Consider the following 21,755-nt stretch of genomic DNA (forward strand, 5'->3'; position numbering starts at 1 on the left):
CAGAGCTGATATTGATAAACATGTTCAATAATGGAGTTCATGCCCATGAAATGGTGAAAGTGATGCAGACTAATGCCATGCATGCCATGTGGTTTATTTATTCAATGCTAAACCAGTTGAAAAAAAAAGTCATTATGTACCAGAAATGAAGAGTGAATATAAATAATAGAATACAAAAAGGGTCTGTACTGGGGACAGCATATAACGTGACACCAAATCTGTGCCTCTAGTAAAAAAAAAAAAAATTCCAAATGCACACTTCTTATTAGTTAGCGGCTTGTGCGATGTTGACGGAATGAAAATAATAATAATAGGAAAACAGATTAAATTTAATTATGAATAAGATAACCTTGGCCCTGCCGTTGTCCTTCATATTTGTCTCATATCTCATATTTGCAGCTGTGGCTTACTCTGCTTTCTCACTTGTGAACTTGCAATCATTCATAACTTTGCAATTATTTTACTCACAACACTGTTCAGAATGTGTTTATCTCAGTGAAATTACTGACTATATACAATCATATGTGTTTATATGAATGATGCAGAAGTTGCTTTACTTAGGACTGAGAATAGTTCAGCTCATATTGTTCACACAATATGTGAACAAGTCATTGTTTCCCCATGGATCCCCAGGAGTATTCATTAACCTTGACTCTGTGCGCTGTACATCCATAATAATTTTGGTGCCATGAAATCTGGGTTGATTACTTTGTTGTATGTGTTAGTCAACATATTGTAAGAGCTTCTTTGAAGAGATATATTAACGAGGGCGTTCTAATGTTGGTCACATGACCATCGCAAATAATAAAGAACTTCGTAAATTCCTTGCATTATCATTGTACTATTAGCATTTAAGTGCATTAAATAAAGCACTTAAAATTAAATATAGCCTACTTACCCTTGCAAAATCACATGTCTATTGCAGTAGAGAACTAAATTTGATCAAACAAAATTTAGTATATGCATTTATATAATTTAAACAAATCTTTAAATGTCTAATGAACCTTGCAAACTATGTTGAATCTAGCTGAGACCTTGTGAAGTGTGCATTTGTATCCTGCATGATCGCCTGTTGTCTGTGTGAGGGTCGGTCTGTCACGTGTGAATCGAATGTGGATAGGAGGAGAGTTAAGCTTCATTTAGACACACAATCGACAAACTTTAAACTCATGATTTCAAATTATGCTGCGCTTTATGCATTTGACCACTGCCACATTCATGCCATTTTCCACTGTGTGCTGTATGTTAAATGAGTGTTACCTTGGCTTTATTTAAAAATTGTTTCCAATGCTCACAAACTTCTCAGAATACTAAGTGCACCGTTGGTTACAGTGTTTACTTCCTTTTTCATTATATATATTTTTTTATTAAATATTTATTTATTTGTGAAAAATATTTTGTCATCTAAAGTACAAGTATGTTTATTTAACAAATTAATTTTTTATCCATTTTCAAATGATTTTAAAATTTCGTAAATATTAATTAAAATAAATAAAATTCTATCGGCTTTATATCGGCCGCCCTGCTTTCCAAGATATCGGCATCGGCTTTCAAAAAACCAACATCGGTCGACCACTATAAATTATCACGTACACGTTTTGTTCTTTTGGATGGTTTCCATCCAAGTTTTGTTTACTTAAGTTAATAAAACAGTTGTTCCTCAGGAGATCCGAGTATATATTGTGACTGCAGACACGCATGCTGCGGAATCCTAACTGACACTTTAGTCTATATTATCTACATTAAAAAGCGTGTCTTGGATTTATATTTAGAAAATGACCGTAGCCGCCTCTCTTCTCAGCTCAAGCTATTCATTACATATGACTGCAGTAAGACTTTTGGGTGAAATTGGCTGGCAGAGGAAAAAGGAATCATTTGCTAAAGAAGTAAAGGTGAGATTGAGTGGTCGTAAATCATCTCATAAATCCTTTGACTTAAGGTAAAAGAAAATAAGATGAGCTCCAAGAGCTGTTTGTCAGGTCAAGGCCGCATTCCACAGCTTTCAGGTGCTGTTCCAGATTTATGGTTATCAGTGTCAATTTCCCTGCAATGTCTTGAGTATAAAAGTAAACACGAGAGTTCTGCACTATTTTTTTTTTTACAACTTAATACCCATGTCTGTGGGTTTTCTTGCCTTTTCTTTTCTGGCAGGGCACATGATTAGAAGCACCCCAGTGGAAACTGTTTCCTGTCAGCTGCCTGGACCTGCGGCGGCTCGTGCGTCCTCTGTTTTGACATGGTCCTGACATCGAAACTGCTGTGATTACAATTAGAGGTAATTGAGATTTTTAAGTAGATGCGGGATGCAGCAGTATTGATTAGCATGCGTTTCATCTCAGGGCACATCGCAGCAGTCAACAAGACAGATGCTGGCGTGGATTGAATCCACTCTATGCATTGAAGGAAGCTAGAAACATTTCCCTGCTGAGGACACTTTGGCAAGGTGAAATGTGAGCTGTCAGATACGCAGATGACAGGAGGAAATGGAGTTCGTGTAGGTTCATTCATAGACACTAATCCTTACACTGTTTGGCATGTTCTTTTCCCCTCTGCTACTTAAAATTGTTTTGTAAGACATTTATTCTCGTTTTTGTTCACAGGATTTTATTTTCTAAACTATTTCATCATGAGTTTCTTAGTTACTGTTGTTACACTATAGAAGGAAAAGTATTCTGTAAAGCTTTTTTCTTTTTATTCAGAGTTTATGATTGAGAATCGTCACAACAATCACACAGTTATAAATCAATTTCTTGCTCTATAAAAACCTTTGGATATGGTGGAGTTTAGCTAAAAACTCTAACTTTGTCAGGCCAGGCCAAGATTTCATGAAACAACTATTGAGATGGCAATTTTGTAAGAATCTGTGTATGTACAAATTGTTGGGGAAAAAAGTAAGCATGAAAGTCCATTCCTTAAACATAATTGCCACTGGGGCATAAGCAGGTAGTATGAAAATACAAATTCAAACTAATTTGCCACCAATTTGCCAAAACATAAAATATATAGTGTGAATTTGAATGTTTGACAAAATGTAATATTATGTTGCATTATATTTTAAGTTCAATATACAGTTTGAACTGAAAAACAATATAAAAATATACACTGTATTAGTTTAGCATTGTTTTTTATAAACCCTTACAAAAATGTACCCCGGTAAGACTGATTCTACAAAAATGCTGTACTTTTTAGATACTGCAGTTATCCTAAAAGAGGGTTTTATGGTAGTCTTAGAAATAATAATTGTAGTAACTATGGTATCTTTCCAGAAACTATGTTTAATGTAAAATGGGGTCTAAAGAAATCCGAACCTATTCCACTGACATAATATGTTAATATAATAATCCAAGCTTGATTAGGACGATGTGGAAAAATCGATTATCCATTAGGAAATGTGTGGCGAGCTCTAGCAGAACCACTGGTGACCTTTTTATCAAGTGAAAGTCATTTGTGACAGTGTGTAATTAGCACAACGATGAACTTGATTAGTGTTTCTGCTAGGCAATAATCAATGATAAGAAGAAAGACGACATCTGTTCTGGGACAGATTTTATACTGCATACTTATACACACTTTGGCATCCAGAGTGATAGATGACCCAAATCATTGTCAAGAACAGTATTGTCAAGTTGAAGGCATTTAACTTTGTGTCCTCTGAACATCTGCAGGTATTTGAGTTTTCTTGTTTTCTGTTTCCTTTTTTTTCTGTTTAAAGCTGTCTTTTCAGTCATTGTGGCATTACTAACAGTCAAAGATCTGGATGGCCCTGTAAACAGGCTTGAGGGATGTTGGCACCCGTCACTGGATTGCTTTATAGTTCCATCCATATTCTCAACTGGCTTTTCACTGGATTCACACCAGATCTAACTGAATAAGAGCAGCTGTAACCTTGCCATAGGCAAAGAACTTATTAACCTAAGAAGCAGCTTCTTTAGATCTGTCAAATACAATCAGAGGAAAGATGCGGCTTTTTATTTTCATCATGCACTTCAAATGCAAGATTGAAATGAAGAAATTAAGATTTCAAGCATTTGTTCCTCTTCCTATAGCCTGTGGTGCATTTGGATCAGTTGCATGAGTCTTTAATTTTTGTTGTCCTGTGTATTATTTTTTTTATTAATATGTGAAATATGCAATTCATACATACAATGACTTAAATACTGTACAGCTCTTTTATGACTCTTTTATGATGCATGTTTTTCACAGTATTTAATTTCAACTTTATGGGTTGCAGAAAAAAAAGAAAACATGAAATGGTAGGACCCCAGCAGACCATCATGGTTGTGCATGAAGGTCAGGGTTATCACTTCAGGTTGTAAAATGTCATGTGGTGTGACTGTCCAGGAACACTGAATTATATTTTTTTAAATACTGTAACGTTCACAAGTTTAAGTGACAGTAAAATGTTCATTCTTTTACATTCAATTTCAAATAAATAATATTATTTTGTACTTTCTGTTAATCAAAGACTCTTGAAAAAGTTTTTCAAACTGTTTTTAACATTGATAATAATAAGTGTTTCCTGGGCAGCAAATCAGCATATTAGAATGATTTCTGAAAGATCATGTGAAAGAACAGTGAAGACTGGATAATGATGCTGAAAATTAAGCTTTGCATCACAATCATTTATGTTACTATTTATTTTTAAATTGTCATAATATTTTCAATAATATTTCATAATATTAGTGTTTTATTGTATTTTGAACAAATAAATGCAACCATGGTGAGCATAAAAGACATTTTAAAATATTACCGGCTGAAACATTTAAATAGTAGTTTATATATATGTATGAATATAACATATCACAACTACAAAGATTGTTTCTAGAACTTGCATTTTAAACCTGTAATGGCATATTCTGGTATTACAATAATACCTCAATAACAACAAAGAGGTGTTCTCACCATTGCTCTATATTGCTTCCTAGTCTAAACTCATTACACTGAAGAGGATAAGAGACACTTGAAATGTGCAGTTATGATGTATTCAGCTAGCATGAATAATAAATTATGAAACAGACTGGATTTCATCCCTTGACATTATATCTGTTTTCACTTGAGAACAAATATGTAGTTCATGATGAAATGAAATGAGTGAATCGGTTGATTTATTTGTGATGTGAAGAATATTATTGTGACAATAGTGTAATATCCAATCCAAAGAGATTTGCTCTGTCAAGATTGGAGTATGGCGTGAGAAATACCTGCATTTATTTCCTACATAATGACAAAGATTTGATGCTGGCAAAGCACATCTATCATGAAAGTTGTGCATTCGTCACAAACAATCTTATCAGCAGCTGCCATCCACAAAGCAGTGATTATGTGTGAAATACGATTAGGTGGAACCGCACGTGACACTGATAATAATAGAGAACCTTTGAATATGATTTACATGTTATTGAATAATATCAGCTCATTGCTTTCACTATACTTTTCAAAGAAATATATCATCAGAACATAGTTTATTCAAATATAATTTACTCAAATGAGTGCCTGTTTCTATTGATTGCTTTACATTTTTTAACACTTTATATCCATTCCCTATTGGGGTTCATGTCATGGTATACAAAGATAGTGAAGAAATCATGTTCTCCTCCCTTTTTCACGTTGGTTCCAAATGGTTGCCTCACTTGGCTGACATGATTGTTCTCCTTTTTGTGCCCTTTGTAGCTATTATTTGTGCCATTTGAAATGCACTAACTTTTAAAATGCCTGCTCAGCTCTGCTCGTTTCACGCCATACAGTTAATGTTTTCATGACAGATCACGCTTCCATAAAGTCAAGCGAAATGCAGAATAAAAGCCATCACAGCTAAAGCACCTCTTATTCAAAAATTGATTCATATTTTCATAGGTCAAAGAAATTGCACCTTACAATTATCCCATTACAGATCTGTGCCATTATGAGATTGCCTCTGGCACATTCACTGGAATCAGCCGTTATACACAGAAAGCACAAAGACAGCAGGAAATCCGTTTTTCATCGGGACTCATCAGAATTTGCACTGATTCTCCACCACCTTAATTTTCAGAGTTCACTGTGCTTTGCACTTTTGTTAATTAGTCGGCAAACCCTGCAAAGTATGAGCACTAAAATATTTTACATAACTCCGTGGCTCCATGCTGTTATTATCAAAAAATGAAGTTATTTTTTGGACTGTGCTGAGCTTAGTCAACACCTGTAGATGAAGTCTTGATGTGTCTGGGTGCATTTCTAAACTTTTTATTGAAATGATATCTTGTATGTCATTGATTCATTGATTTTTGTTAATGGAAAAATGTCTTAATTGACACTTTTACTGGTTAGCGGTTCACTGGCATGAACTGTGCTTATGAAAGCAGTTCTTCTGAAACTACCTTTTTTGAAAATACCTGATGAAAGATAGTAAATCAGTCATAAAACAGCCAGTATGTCTCCAGGCTGTCTGTGAAATTTATGTTAAACATGAAATACTTGACATTTATGGAAGACCTTGTTATGTTCAAAGGCTCATTTCTGATGCATTGCATTCAAGTGGACACTCCTGCATCACAATCTAGAACTGCAGTTAAGTCATGTCTGAATTTCCCTTTATAGTAAATTAGATATAGTAAGAGTAATATGTGCATTTCCATGTGCTACAGGAATTGAACTCTTTCACTTTGAGATTGCAAGAACATATAACCTGCAATCTTTTACCTAAAGGAGCTATTTTAATCTGTGTACAGCATTTAGTGTTGCTGGTGTAAAACAATGCATTTAGGTTTATATGTGATGTTAAATATTGCTTTTAACTTGAATTAAAATCAAGTTTTAGTTTCCACATAAAGCACATTTTTGGTTACATTTTGTGGTCTACAAATAAATTCAATTAATTTACTTAAGTAATTTTTGCATTTTGAAGAATCTGAATTCACTCTGAAGCCACAATAAATGGACTGAGAAGCAGTTTCATTTGACTCCTAATCAAATTTGAAACAAACAAACAAAAAAGTGTGTTCTGCTACACAAACAACATCCCGTTCAATTTTTGCATCTCTGCCCTGGTCAGAATGCTGAGGTTTAATTTGAGTCATCATTGCCTGAGCTGAGGAAAACAGGAATAAATAAACATATTCAAGGTGACAACCAGGTGTCATCTCACTGAGTGCAGCGAGCGTGCATGGAATGAATTGCTGAGAGGAACAAATGAGATTGGTGATGGAGAAAAGGCAGAGCCTGTGATTAGATGACACATGAGGATGGTTCGCTGGTTTCCTGTTTGGCTTTTGGACTGTGATGGATGGCAAAACCAGGTGTCACCTGGGATTGCCTTTTCCTTACCTCCACTCACGCCCTTCTGCAAATTTGCTCTTTCTCGCTCTTTTAATCTCACACAAACAACCCTCACACACACACACACACACACACACACACACCCTATCCATCTCTTTTTTTCTCACCATTTGTGTTCTGACTTGTTTGTACTGCAATATAAGGAAAAGCTAAAAATGTAATATTGCACCAAATAAGAGAAAATATGAATTCTGTCAAACAAATCTCTGCTCAAAATATATGAATGTGTTTCAATTCAAAGCATGAATCCTTTCCTCATGTGCTCAAGTTAACAGACAAAAATAATATCCACTAATTAAATAGATTTTAATAATTCATAGCTCAATGAATATTTTTTTATTTTACAGTTTTGTGAAAATACGTTTTATTTTACTGTATTATATGTTTTTTTTTATAAAAAAAAAAATCTAAGTAATTATTTCTTTGGACATTAAAAACAACACTTTCTCTCATTTTGAAATCCTTTAGAAGGCCATAGAGCTATAGGTGCTACCATATGCAGCATTTAACAACATCAGACCTATGAAGCCGTTTGCTTATGGGGTTTAATGTTAAATATTGCTTTTAACTTGAATTAAATCAAGTTTTAGTTTCCACATAAAGCACATTTTTGGTTACATTTTGTGGTCTACAAATAAATTCAATTAATTTACTTAAGTAATTTTTGCATTTTGAAGAATCTGAATTCACTCTGAAGCCACAATAAATGGACTGAGAAGCAGTTTCATTTGACTCCTAATCAAATTTGAAACAAACAAACAAAAAAGTGTGTTCTGCTACACAAACAACATCCCGTTCAATTTTTGCATCTCTGCCCTGGTCAGAATGCTGAGGTTTAATTTGAGTCATCATTGCCTTATTTCTTTGGACATTAAAAACAACACTTTCTCTCATTTTGAAATCCTTTAGAAGGCCATAGAGCTATAGGTGCTACCATATGCAGCATTTAACAACATCAGACCTATGAAGCCGTTTGCTTATGGGGTTTAGGAATGATAGTATCTATATTTTTTATAAATTTAGTATTAATAAACAGACCTTTTCAACTTTTTCAATTTTAAGCTCTGAATAAATATTTTTTCTGCATGTATGTTTTTACTTATTTATTTTACAAAAGTTTACATTATAATAGTAAATTAAATGCATTGTTTAAAAAAAATAACAAGAAAAATTTGGTACTATACAAAAGGATACATTTAAAGGTGCTTGCAGACGTGCATCAGCTTCTGCCAGAACAGATGCTTCTTTTTTAATGTCTGTTTAGAATATTTGTAAGATTTAAAGGCCAAGACAGATTAGTTAACTGGAACTAAAATTAAAACCCTTAAAACATTTTTGTTTAAAATAAAATACATTAACAGAAAAAAATTATAAATAAAGTGATCTTTTATTTCAGCTAGTTGCGTAGTCAACATTTATCATTTTCATTTAATTTTACATGATGTACTAAAATAACCAAAAGTAAAATTCATAAAATAAAAATAATAATTAAAAAAACTTTCTAAAGTGACAAAACTTATAAAATAAAAAATAATTCACAGTATTAATAAAAACCAAAGCCGTAGCTGGGGTTAGCAGGGCCCCAGTGAAGGTTGTACCAATGGGCCCTGTTTGAAATTGTTTAATTTGTATGTTCGTTCTATTTATCTATTTGTGCTATTTGCACAATGTTTTATTTTTTTCAAGTCTGTAGGTGTCCAGGTACAGAAACCGAATAATTAAATGTAAAATAGCACTGCATAGTCTTCACTGTAAAAATTAAATATACAATCAAACCAAAATGTATTCAGATACCTTGAACATTACTCACATTATCACAGTTTTTTGCTTTAGTTTAGAAAATGGTAATAAAATATGACAAAAAAATCATCTTGATAATGTCAAATAACTTCGATAGAAAGTTATGTAATGGATTACAATCAACCAAAATTCAGACAACTGTTAGTATGACAATATTTACACAATTATCAATACTTTGTAGACCAATTAACAAGCAGTGCTTAATTTTGTTCAGTCTGTGGTGTGAAAATGTTGCATTAGCAATTCAGGAAAAAAACACGTAAGCAAAACATGTTCAGGTCAAAGTGTCTGAATAATTTTTGGTAATTTAAATTTAATTTCACTAGTAGTCCACTGTATGAAGAATTTTTGGGTATAATATGTCACAGTTCCCTTTATTTTACTATACTCACTTACATAAATGAATTATAGTGTCCTGCACCTACTAGCAAAAATAAAAAATAAAAAATACAAAATTATATCTGTTGTCAATAATTGTTGGATTGAGTGTTCATTAACTGCAAAGTAATTAAGTCAAGAGCAGTGAGTGATTTTCTTTCTTTCATTTTCTTGGATTAACATTACAGCAGCTTAATACAGCAGCAGATATATCCTACAGTTTTTTCGAAACATACTTTCCAAGATGTGTATTTTGACATATTTTGTAATTGTCGGTACAAGAGCAGAAAGAGGCAAATTCGGTGTTCAAGCGTTTTGAGGGGCCTCTCTCTGCGTGAGTCCTGAACACCAGAACACCGGCGGTCACGAACGCCGTACAAACAGGGAGATCCAGTAGCAGTGTTTATTGGGTTTATCAGAATCGGAATCAGCCAGGCAAAGGTCGAAAACCAGGTTAGCAGTCCAAAAAACAAAAAACATAAACAATGGCAGGGAAACATGAAATACAGGGTAACATTAAACAAGGACTCCATGACAATGACAGAAACAAACAGGGTACTGTATATATAGACAGGTGCAAACAATGTGAGTGGGAACAGCTGTGTGCAGTGAAGTGATTAGTCCAGATAAAGGCTAACTCTTTTGAATGTTTAAATTGGCAAGTGGCAAAGCTTAAAAACACGTGAAAATGATAAGCTTTCATGCCAACACGCAGCAGTGGCTTGTCAACTGTCCTGACCGTCTTTTTAGGCTTACCTAAAGCCCCTCAGCCGTGGGCCCCTATAATCTTCACCACCTTTCATCCCACTAGAGACGGCCCTGATAAAAACTATAATAGTATCTCACTGATACTAAAATAACACTGGGTCAAGACATGATAAAAGGACCAAATTACTGTAACCCATCATCAGTGCAATAAAATAATGCAGTTAAATTGGTTTGGTTAACAACACCCACTGAGCACAAAGAAGTGAATTATTTAGATGCTAAATGCAACATTCCACTGAAAACTGAAACTCTCATTGGCACAAATCTGTAGTGTCCGTGACAGCAGCATTAGTCCACATGCTGCCATCACATTCCATTTCAAACGGATAAATATTTCAGCATCACTTTTGGGTTCCAAGACTGATATGAGAAAAGGGCCTTGCTGGAAGGGCCTTGCCTTGTCTTCCAGGTCTGTGGTTGCATGGATTATTGATTGTTTGCCTAAAGCTTCTGATTGCTGGGACAGCAGATGCATCTTATAATGCTGCAATATTATGTGAGTGAGCTTTATTTTCTTGGAAATTCCTGGTGGACTAATGCTGATACTAATGCTACTCACTGTGATGAAAAGAATATTGTCACATTGATAATGACATCAATGCTTTTTGTTTGGAGTTAATGTAATCACAATTTGTATAATAGCTGGTTAGACTAATTATTGTTTTCATTTATCAAGCATACCCATGAATGAAAATAAATCCTATCTTAATTTTTTACAGGCCTTTTTCAATGACCTTTATATATCAAAGACCTCATTAAAACGATATCTCAAAGCATTCTGAAAGAAAACAGGCCTTTGACATTTTCTAATGATAAGATGAATGCATGCTACATTTCACAAGAATTAATGTGTGTGAAAATGTATACAATCACGAATGGGATTTTTCTTTCATAATCCTTCCTTTTTATCTTGCAATAACCTTTCTTGTTCTTCTGGCATGCCTTTAACACTCAGAAATGATGGCGTTAGAAGAGAGATTGTGTTTGGTGTCTTTCTCAGATCATTTGTCTGGTGTGTCAGCTTCAGTAGGAGTGTGTGGAGAGACTGATATCCATGAGGCACTGGGCTTGTCACACTCTGTTAGGGCCGGCTGATGTGTTAAATGCCAGGTGATGTGCGCAGAGTGGCAGCTTCTCACACCCCCCCTCTACAATGATGACACCCTGACATCTGTTACTCTCAAAGTCATCTCATTTCTTTCATCTCGCTCTTTCTCCCATCTCCTCCTCTCCTCTTCCATTTTCTACTGCATTTGTCATTAAAATCAAGAAAATTTAGTCAAGAGCACAATAGAAAATTGCACAAAAGGCATACAACTTTACTTGTTTTAATATTCATTTGAAAATAGTCAATGACAAAACACTGAAACTCCTTGAACTGAAAAACAATATTGGGAGTCCCAAAGTTGTGAAAATTATGAAATAATGATAAATAAGGATAAAATCAACACAAAATAAATAAATAAAAAGCAACAGCAACTTTGTTTCTCAAATGTGACTTTATACTTTATAGCAATATTGTGATGATATTTCTAACAACTTGTGACTTTATCACAATTGCAATACTGTTTCTCATAATTGTGACTTTATACATTATAATTGAAACTTTGTTTCTTGTAATTGTGACTTTATACATCACTATTGCAATTTTACTGATCATAATTATAAGTTTAAACAACACTATTGCAACTTTGTTCCCTATCAAAAGCTACTCTCGATGCTGCGCTCAATAGCGCTAATGAGAACATTCTTTGTTCGACCGGTTGTAAAGCATGTGTGTCAAACACGCCAAGAATTGGCTTAAATAACCTCGGTAGGTGACGTCACTGATAACGTGCACCTGCAGGTTATAAATAGACGTGAAACGGAAACATCCTCAGGTTTTCTTTGTCTTCAGAGACCGCATTGTGTGTGTGTGTGTGTGTGTGTGTCACGCTGATGAAAGTATTAGTTTAAAAGGAAGTATGTTGAGAGTTTAAAAAAAATGGAAAAAGAAAGTTCTAACTATTCTTGCTGATTCCATAAGAGATGTGTGCCTCACTCTCCATGGCCGATCTCTGAAGAGAAATTGGTTCTCGCGCCCACCTCCGAAGCGTGCCCAGGCACTTCTTCGGATTGGGCAGAGGCTGCTGTAGCTCTAGCATCTATGTGGTTCAGACCCCGGTTTCTGACTTTGGGTCCCACTCTAGGTCCGTGTTGTCATCGCAAGATGCTAATGACAGACGCTTCCCTTATGGGCTGGGGAGCGGCCTTAGTTGGCTGTCCAGCCCAAGGGATCTGGAAAGGTCATCTTCTCGAATTGGCACATCAATTGCCTCGAAATGAAGACTGTATTTCTGGCCCTGAAATACTTCCTCCAGCAGTTGAGAGGCTACCATGTCCTAGTGCGGGTGGACAACACATCTGTAGTCTCTTACATAAATCGCCAGGGCGGACTGCAGTCGCGCCGCTCGAACGAGTTAGCGCACCAGGTTCTGCTTTGGGCACAGGACAAGTTCCTGTCCCTCAGGGCGATTTACATTCCTGGGCATATGAATGTGGGAGCAGACTTGCTGTCCAGACAAGCTGTGAAACACGGGAAATGGAAACTCCACCCCTAAGTAGACAAATCTGGGAAAGATTTCAAGTAGCAGAAGTGGACCTCTGTGCTTCACAGGAGATGGCACAATGTCCCCTCTACATCTCTCTGACTCATCCAGCTCCCCTGGGTCTGGACGCTATGGCCCATGCGTGGCCAAGACTGCGTCTTTACACCTTTTCTCCGATTGCTCTGCTCCCGGGAGTCCTGGCCAAGGTCCGTCGACATGGGTCTCGCCTCTTACTGATAGCGTCCCGTTGGCCGACCGGAGTTTGGTTCTCAGATCTAATATCCCTCCTCGATGGCTTGCCATGGGCGATTCCAGTCAGGTGAGATCTTCTCTCAGGCACAGGGGACAGTACTTCATCCCCGGCCTGAGCTCTGGAACCTTCACGTCTGGCCCCTGAGGGGGACCAACTAGAGATGCTGGCCTTCCAGCCACAGTAATAGAGACTATTCTAAGTGCTAGGACTCCCTCCACTAGAATAACTTAAGCCCTCATATGGAGTCTTTTTGAGGGCTGGTGCATGACACACCATGCAGACCCAGTTCACTGCCAAATTGTTTCAGTACTGGAGTTCCTGCAAGAGAAATTGTCCTCAGGCACATGCCCTAGTACTCTCAGAACTAACATGGCTGCTAGTTTGGCTTGCCATGTTTTGATTGACTGGGTTTCTGTGGGGAAGCACCCTCTGGTCGCCCGCTTCATTCATGGGGCTCAGAGGTTGAGGTACCCACTAGAGCTATGGCCCCTTCAGGGGATTTAGCCATAGTGCTCGATGGGCTGGCTGGCACCCCTTTCGAACCATTAGAATCAGCGCCTGCCAGGCTTCTGACTCTAAAGATGGTTTTTCTTATGGCCATTACCTCTCTAAGGAGAATTGATGTCCATCCTACTCATTTCCAAAGACTTCTGTTCTCCGCCATTTACAACACCGGAGCAGGAAAGACTTCACTTACTGTGTCCAGTATTTGCTCTTCAGATTTACTTCCACCGCAATAGCCAGTGGCATAAGTCAGAGCATCTTTTCATATGCTGTGGGGGCCGCAGTCAGGGGTGCGGCTGCCACCAGGCAAACAGTTTCACATTGGGTGAGGGTTGCTATTGCCCTAGCCTCCGAGGCGCGTGGTCAAACTTCGCCTCTAGGAGTTAATGCCCATTCAACCAGTTGGGTTGCATCTTCAATGGCTTGAGCAAGAGGTGCACCCTTGCAGCAAGTGTGTGATGCAGCAGGTTTGTCCTTTCCGCACACATTTGTCAGATTCTATAGTTTGGATGTCGATGCTACTCCGGGCTCCTATGCCCTTGAGTCCACATCCCAGAGTCATGTCTGAGACCTCTTCGATGTTTGTGCGCACACACTACACAACCTTGGGGGTCCAGACACTTACAGTGCAGCGGCGTTGGTATTCTCATTCCCATTAGCGCTATTGAGCGCAGCATCGATAGTAGCTTTTGATAGGGAACGTCTCGGGTTACTTGACTGTAATACTGTTCCCTGAAAAAGCGGGAACGAGATGCTGCGCCTCAATGCCGCACTGTCGACGTGTCCGGACGTCTCTTCAGACAAAGGGGTAACCTGAGGATGTTTCCATTTCACGTCTATTTATAACCTGCAGGTGCACGTTATCAGTGACGGCACCTCTCGAGGTTATTTAAGCCAATTCTTGGCGTGTTTGACACACATGCTTCACAACCGGACGAACAAAGAATGTTCTCATTAGCGCTATCGAGCGCAGCATCTCGTTCCGCTTTTTCAGGGAACAGGGTTACAGTCAAGTAACCCGAGACGTTTCTTGTAATTTTGACTTTATATATCACTGTTGCGATTTCATTTCCCATTATTGTAACTTTTTAATTGCAATTGCAATTTTGTTTCCCATCATTCATGGAACTGTTGCCCAGATGAGAGCAAGTTTTGTATTTTATTTGGAAACCAAGGTCCTAGAGTCTGGATGAAGGGTGGAGAAGCTCATAGACCAAAATGCTTGGAGTCCAGTGTTAAGTTTCCACAGTCTGTGATGATTTGGGGTGCAATCTGATGGTATTGGTCCATTGTGTTTTTTGAAAACCAAAGTCACTGCACCCATTTAAAAAAGAAATTTTGGAGCACTTCATGCTTCCTTCTGCTGACCAGCTTTTTGAAGATGCTGATTTCATTTTCCAGACTACACTGCCAAAAGCACCAAAAGTTGGTTAAATGACCATGGTGTTGGTGTGCTTGACCGGCCAGCAAACTCACCAGACCTGAACCCCAGAGAGAATCTATGGACAATTGTCAAGAGGAAGATGAGAAACAAGAGACCAAAAAATGCAGATGAGCTGAAGGTCACTGTCAAAGAAACCTGGGCTTCCATACCACTTCAGCAGTGCCACAAACTGATCACCTCCATGCCACGCCGGATTGATGCAGTAATTAAAGCAAACTTTTTTTTTTTGTAATTTATTTTATTTTATTTTTTTATTGGTCTTATGAAGTTTTCTAATTTGTTGAGATTGGGTTGGGTTTTTGTTAAATGTGAGCCAAAATCATCACAATTAAAAAAAACAAAGACAAACTACTTCAGTCTGTGTGCATTGAATTTATTTAATACACAATTTTCACAATTTGAGGTGAATTACTGAAATAAATTATCTTTTGTACAAAATTCTAATTTATTGAGATGGACCTGTATATCACTATTGCAATTTTTCTAATCATAATTTTCTCTATACAATGGCAATATTGTATTTTAATTGACTTTATATATCACAACTGCAATTTTGTTTCTCATAATTGTGACTTTATATATTATTATTGGGATTTTATTTCTTGCAATTATGACTTTCTATAATCACAATTACACCTTTTGTTTCTCATAATTCTTACTTTATAAATCTTGATTTTATTTCTTATAATTGTGACTTTATACATCACAATTATGAATTTATTACTTAAAACTTTGCATCTTAATTTTTCATAACTGTTACTTCATATCTTACAATTCTAACTTTATCACAATGTGACTGTTTTTACAAGTCTCCTTATTTGCAGAAGCCAAACATGAAGATGGAATGAATGCTAATGTAACAGCACCATACAAAAGTGGTCAATGAAACTATACAATAGAATGCAAACAAATTAGATTTTAGCAGGGCTGATAAAATTTTGCATTTAATATTTCAATGCAATAATACGTCTTGTTTTATGAAAAAATAATTTAAGATTTGACTTGACTCTAATCTTTAATTGTGCTATTTGTTATTTGCAAGGCTCATAAGTTTATTAGTTTCATTAGACCTGAGTCAATTCAAATCATTGTGCCAGGTACCATTTTTTTTGGATTACTTTGGATGAATTCTGTTGCAGTATTGTTTTGAATGGTGGTTTCTCAGTGACTGGTGTCTGTACACAACTGTAATGGGCCAGATGCTACTTTAACAAGCATCATTTGCCTCAGAAGCAGAGAGCTGGAGATGGGGCGGTAATTGCCATCTGGTGCGATCATTCAGCAGAATCATTTTTAAGAAAGCAACATACGCTTTTACCACCGCAAACTGTTTGTGTGTTCAGTTGCGTGTTTGCTGTTTTACATGGAAGAAGCTTAGTCACTGCTTTCATTCAGTCCGATTTCAGTCACTGGTCATTATACACTCTGTTTATTTGGCTTGAATGTCTTTTGGCTCTCTGTGTGACTCTAATAATACAGGGAGGGTCCTTGACTGTTTTGGTGCTGACTGTTTCCAGATTGTTTGGGCTTATTGATCTGTCCAGAGAATGGCATTTTGTCTTGCTTTGTAATCCATTTGTAGTCAGCATTCAGCCGTTCTGTTTCTTTGTTCTGTCTATAACTTTGCATACGATTCAAACTTTTTATTAAAGACTCAAAACACTGAGAGTTTGCATGACTGAAGACATTGCTTTGACTTTACCACAAAGGAAAGGATTCACAGCATATTACCCTTAAATAGCTGCACCATTGGGGTTTTTATTTTATAGAACACATTTGGTTATTACATTTCAAAACAAGAACATCTACCATTTCATATTAAGCATATACTTCATGACATCATTCTGCATTTAGTTTTGGTTTTAGGAATAATCCCTTTTGATTTATAATGCATTCGATATTATTATATCCTACACCTAGCAATTAATCTAGCAAGAACTCTGCTATTTGATGTTTCAAATGTGTCATTACTGAATCATTGTAACATAATCCTAAATGAATGAGGTAAATTGTCGTCATTCCCTCACCCTCATGATACTCCAAAGCTGTATAACTGATTTTCTTCTGTAAAACTCAAAAGGACACATGTTAAAAAATTTGCTTGTTGCTCACTTCCATGTAGGTTCAAACTTCAAAACGTTTGCAAAACACGATAAATGTATTGTAAAAGTCTAAGTAACAAATTAAAGCTAAATATTAATTTATCTCCATAAAAAAATACATGAACAATAATAAAATCTAATTATAAATCTTAAATATAGCCTTAATATTTGACAAAAAATATATAAATAAATAAATGCATTGCCAGTTTCTTTTAAATGCCTAACTTCTTGTTCATGGATTTATTGAATTTCTTTGTAACTAATTCTTTAACACTGAATTATTTTAAATCTTAACAACTCTGCAGGACTGAAAGTGCTAGGCCAACGCTGGATCGATGTTCAGAGGAGAGGAGGTGTTCGCAAATTTGTTTTGGCTGACAGGAAGTCAATGGTTGTGTCTAACTAGTGGATTTACACAGAGGAGACTGACATGACACACGGTGGCCCATTGCCGTCCCTGCTGCCAGTGGCTGGGTCAGTGTGCTGCGGACCCCGCACTCTCAACAGCTACGTGAGTAATGGGCTGTGAGGGGCTTTGGTGGGACTGTTTAATTACCCATGAATTATTGCTGTGGCAACTCACAGGTCTTGGCCTGGTCCAGCTAAATGAGCTGGCAGGAGCTGTCATGATGGAGGGCTTGTAAATCTGACATTTGGGCGACAATTCTGTGTCCATGCTGGTCATTTTGGGGCCTCATGGGCCTAAATCGGGACAATTTTGTTCACTGGTGCTATCGAAAAACACATTTTGAGATGTGAAGTAAGATAGTGGAAGATGCTCCCCTTTGCCCCAGTTTGTCCCAGTTTGGATTTAGCCTGTAGGTTTTCATGGATAGTGGAAAAATATGTCTGAAATGTACATCTATCTCATGGAATTACTGAACAATAAGTTTTAGCCCAAGGGTCTAATCTTTTCTTAAAAAAAAAAAAAATCTCTAACTTTTCTACTCAACAAATCTAAAAACATGAATGCGCCCACAAATTTCTCATTAACAAATGTTCAACATAATACAACTTACAACATCAAAATTTAGTTTACTATTTTCCTAACTTCCAGAGATACAAAATAACAAGCTATTTTTCCCCAACAAATAGCATGAATGATAGACTGATAAACTTTCATATGTAGAAAGTCTGATTCATTCTAGTGAATTGGTTAGTTTGAAGGGTTTATGTAAATGAATCATATGCTTCCTTGCATAGAAGTCCATGCACATCATTTTAGACATTTTTACAGCAAAATATTTAGTTACAAGCAAATGTTGTTTAGATTTATATAAATTAATTTAATATATATGTTATAGTTTTAGTTTAAGTGCTGAGATCAGTTTAATCTGTTGTCACCTACTTTTAATTCTGAGTAGATTTTAGCTTGGCAAGCTACATTTTGAAAGTAAATTCCCAGAAAGTCATTTTCTGGCACATATATATTAGCAATTACAATAATTATGTATGCATGGCTTTTAGCTAGCAGGCAAATTTATCCTCGGCTTATGTACATAATGACAGCAGTTTACCTGCCAAACTCTTAGCAACATTTCTTACTATGGCATGTAATGGATGGCATCAAATAAACACATGGATTCTGATTTGGCATGTTTAGAATGACTCACATTTCTTACAATTCACTGATAGAACAGTTTTCATTCCTTTAATGGCATATAACCTGTACTCTGGACTGTTAGACTCGCTCAAGTGATTATTTTTTTAATGCCTAAAAGTCCCTAAATTTGTTTTATCCACTATCTCCTTCGACCCTTCCGTGACTGTCATTTTTATTTCAGTAGAGCACACTTGTCCATGGCTGAAGTCTTTCAAAAGGCTCCTAGAGAATAATGGTCAAGGTTCATTTTGAGTGCTGGAGGATGAATTAAATAAAACGCTGTGAATAGTGGGGACATGCCCTTTGTAAGTGCACATTAACAAGGTTCTCCACTGAGTCCAATGTGAAAGTGCAGTCTTTGTATCAGAGCTGGAACGATACTCTTCAGTACATACTGTAGTCTATGAGGCCTATCCTACACTTCATTAGACACACACCTGCTTGAGCAATTTATTATGCCAGGCAAGGCAAAAAAAATTGTCAAAAGAAGAAAAATGAACACAGTACAGCACAGGCAAGTTTGCAACTCATTTATCTATTGTTAAAGAGGGCCTGAATAGAGCTGATACAGTATGTCTGCATTCACACATATACACATATATCATACAAATACATGACAAGAAGCTCCCATCCAGACATTAGTTTAGCAGGAACACAGCCACTGCATGGAATGAACAATTTAGCTTTGGTTATTAAATATAAAAGGTTCATTATTTGTGCATTCAGTGCTAGGAGGCCATATGATTTTCTATTACCTATTCCCTATTACTGCAACAACACACCTTAATTAACACATACACACACACACACACACACACACACACACACATTTATGTATGTTAAGGTGGCCCAGTAGTACACAACACAACGAGGTCACCACAACACAACACATAGGACTCATTTTGTTGTGTTGTGCTAATTTCTTTGTGTTGTGACTTGTTTCTATTGTGTTGTGCTGATTTCTGTTGTGTTGGGCTAATTTATTTATTTTGTGGCTTGCCTCCGTTGTGTTGCAGCTTGTTTCCATTGTGATGTATGAATTGTGAGTCTGGTGAGTAGATTTCATTATTTCTACATTTAGATAGCTGTACTTTTATGACTGAAAACATTTACCTTAGTTGGTTTCCAAGCTGAAACAGGCTTCAATAAACACCATAATAAACACCTCCATAAAAGAGCTCAAAGACTTGTACAAGGAAGCTAAAGTGGCATAGTTGTTCCAGCAAATTCATTTTTATCTCATGTTTACTTTTGTTAACACTTACTGACATGTCACTTTAAAAGTTTAGCAAAATATGCATGGATCAACATGATTTCCGCAATGTTTTGCATAAATGTTGCCACATATTTTCTTGGGCATTCAGCTAGAGCATCGGTTGGAATTACCTGATGACAATTGAGGGCTTCAGACGAAGAACCATATAAGTCCATATTTTTAATTTTTGAATAATACATTTTTTTTTAATTTGGACTCTGAATATTATATTACTTTTTTTTTTTTAATTGAAGATAGACAACAAAAGCTTCCCAATTCTAATGAGATAGGATTTTTTAGTATCAATCTTAAAAATAAAAAGTTAGAGTAATTTACATTTCTGGAATGTGGAAGAACAGTATATGTCCAGTTAATGTGGAATAACAGTATAAGTCCAATTAATCATATCAATTTAAACCACTGGAGATTTAATTCTTTTATCTTAGTTTTAATACAGTAACAGAACCTTAAAGAAAATATTAAGCATTTATTTCTTTCAATTTCTTTTATTTTTTGCCAACGTAAATCACAGAACAAAAACGCGGACAATACGGTACGAACAATGAACAATACATAGGCCTACTTATAGTACAGAAAATAAACGTCAGTACAAACAAACCGTACATACTTACAATAAACAATACATACAAACAATAAACAGTAATAACGGTAAACAATACATATTTACAATACAGACATACATCATCTTCATTCCATGCTGGTTCCATATGCTAGTTTACCATATATGTCTTCCTTTTTTTGGTTCTAAATAAAATAAAATAAATACCTATATATTACTATTATACAACATAAGATAAAGCATACAAGATAAGCTACAGCTACTTTTATGATTCATTTCACACAATATACACAATATATCCCACCTTTCCCTGCACATGACCTACACATACCAGGCTACTCTTCACATTCTAGTGTCCCATAAAATGCTTGGGCCTCCGCTGGCATGTAGGCTAGCATTTTCATAAGGTCACGGTGCTTCTCCTTCTTGATGGGCAGAGGGTCCTCGTAAGCACGAGCATACGTGGTGGAAAACAAGGGAGCTGGAGGTGGTTGATTCTTCCTCTGTTTGGTGATCAGCCAATGCTTCCATCCCTCGTAGAGGCTGTGGCTCCCTTTTGTGTGGACACACCATGGATCAGTAGCTGAAATCATGATTCAACAAGAAATTCAATAAAGATTCTTCCTTCACGCACATATCCCCAACACTGTTAATCTCAGAAAACCAGTTTAGTTTTAGTCTAGTTCTTTAGTTCTTTAGTTTTTTACCTGTCACTTTCAACCACATCATGGATGTGATTAGGAAGCCAGGTGGATGCTTTAATGTTGCATCAGGGAGCTGCCTGAAGTCCGCACATTTCATCTCAATTACTTTAAATGGATGCAGCTGCCTGGCTCCACGGATCATCTCGGCGACATCGCTGGGGGTGTGGAGTGTGGACACCTTACGCCTCTTGTCCAGCGTGGCAAATGAACGGTCACAGGGAAGGAAGGAGTGACCAGACACCATGAACTTCTGCTCTATCTGACTGAAGTACCCTCTAGATACGAGTAGGGCCATGAGGTTTAGGACTCGCCAGTTGTTGTTCTGCCCACAGCATCGGTCAGAATCAGAATCAGAATCAGAATGAGCTTTTATTGCCAGGTATGTTTACACATACGAGGAATTTGTTTTCGTGACAGAAGCTCCGCAGTACAACAGAATGACAGCGACAGAACATAAAACAC

Source organism: Carassius carassius, chromosome 27 (genome assembly GCF_963082965.1).
Source record: "Carassius carassius chromosome 27, fCarCar2.1, whole genome shotgun sequence".
In the NCBI taxonomy this organism is placed as follows: domain Eukaryota; kingdom Metazoa; phylum Chordata; class Actinopteri; order Cypriniformes; family Cyprinidae; genus Carassius; species Carassius carassius.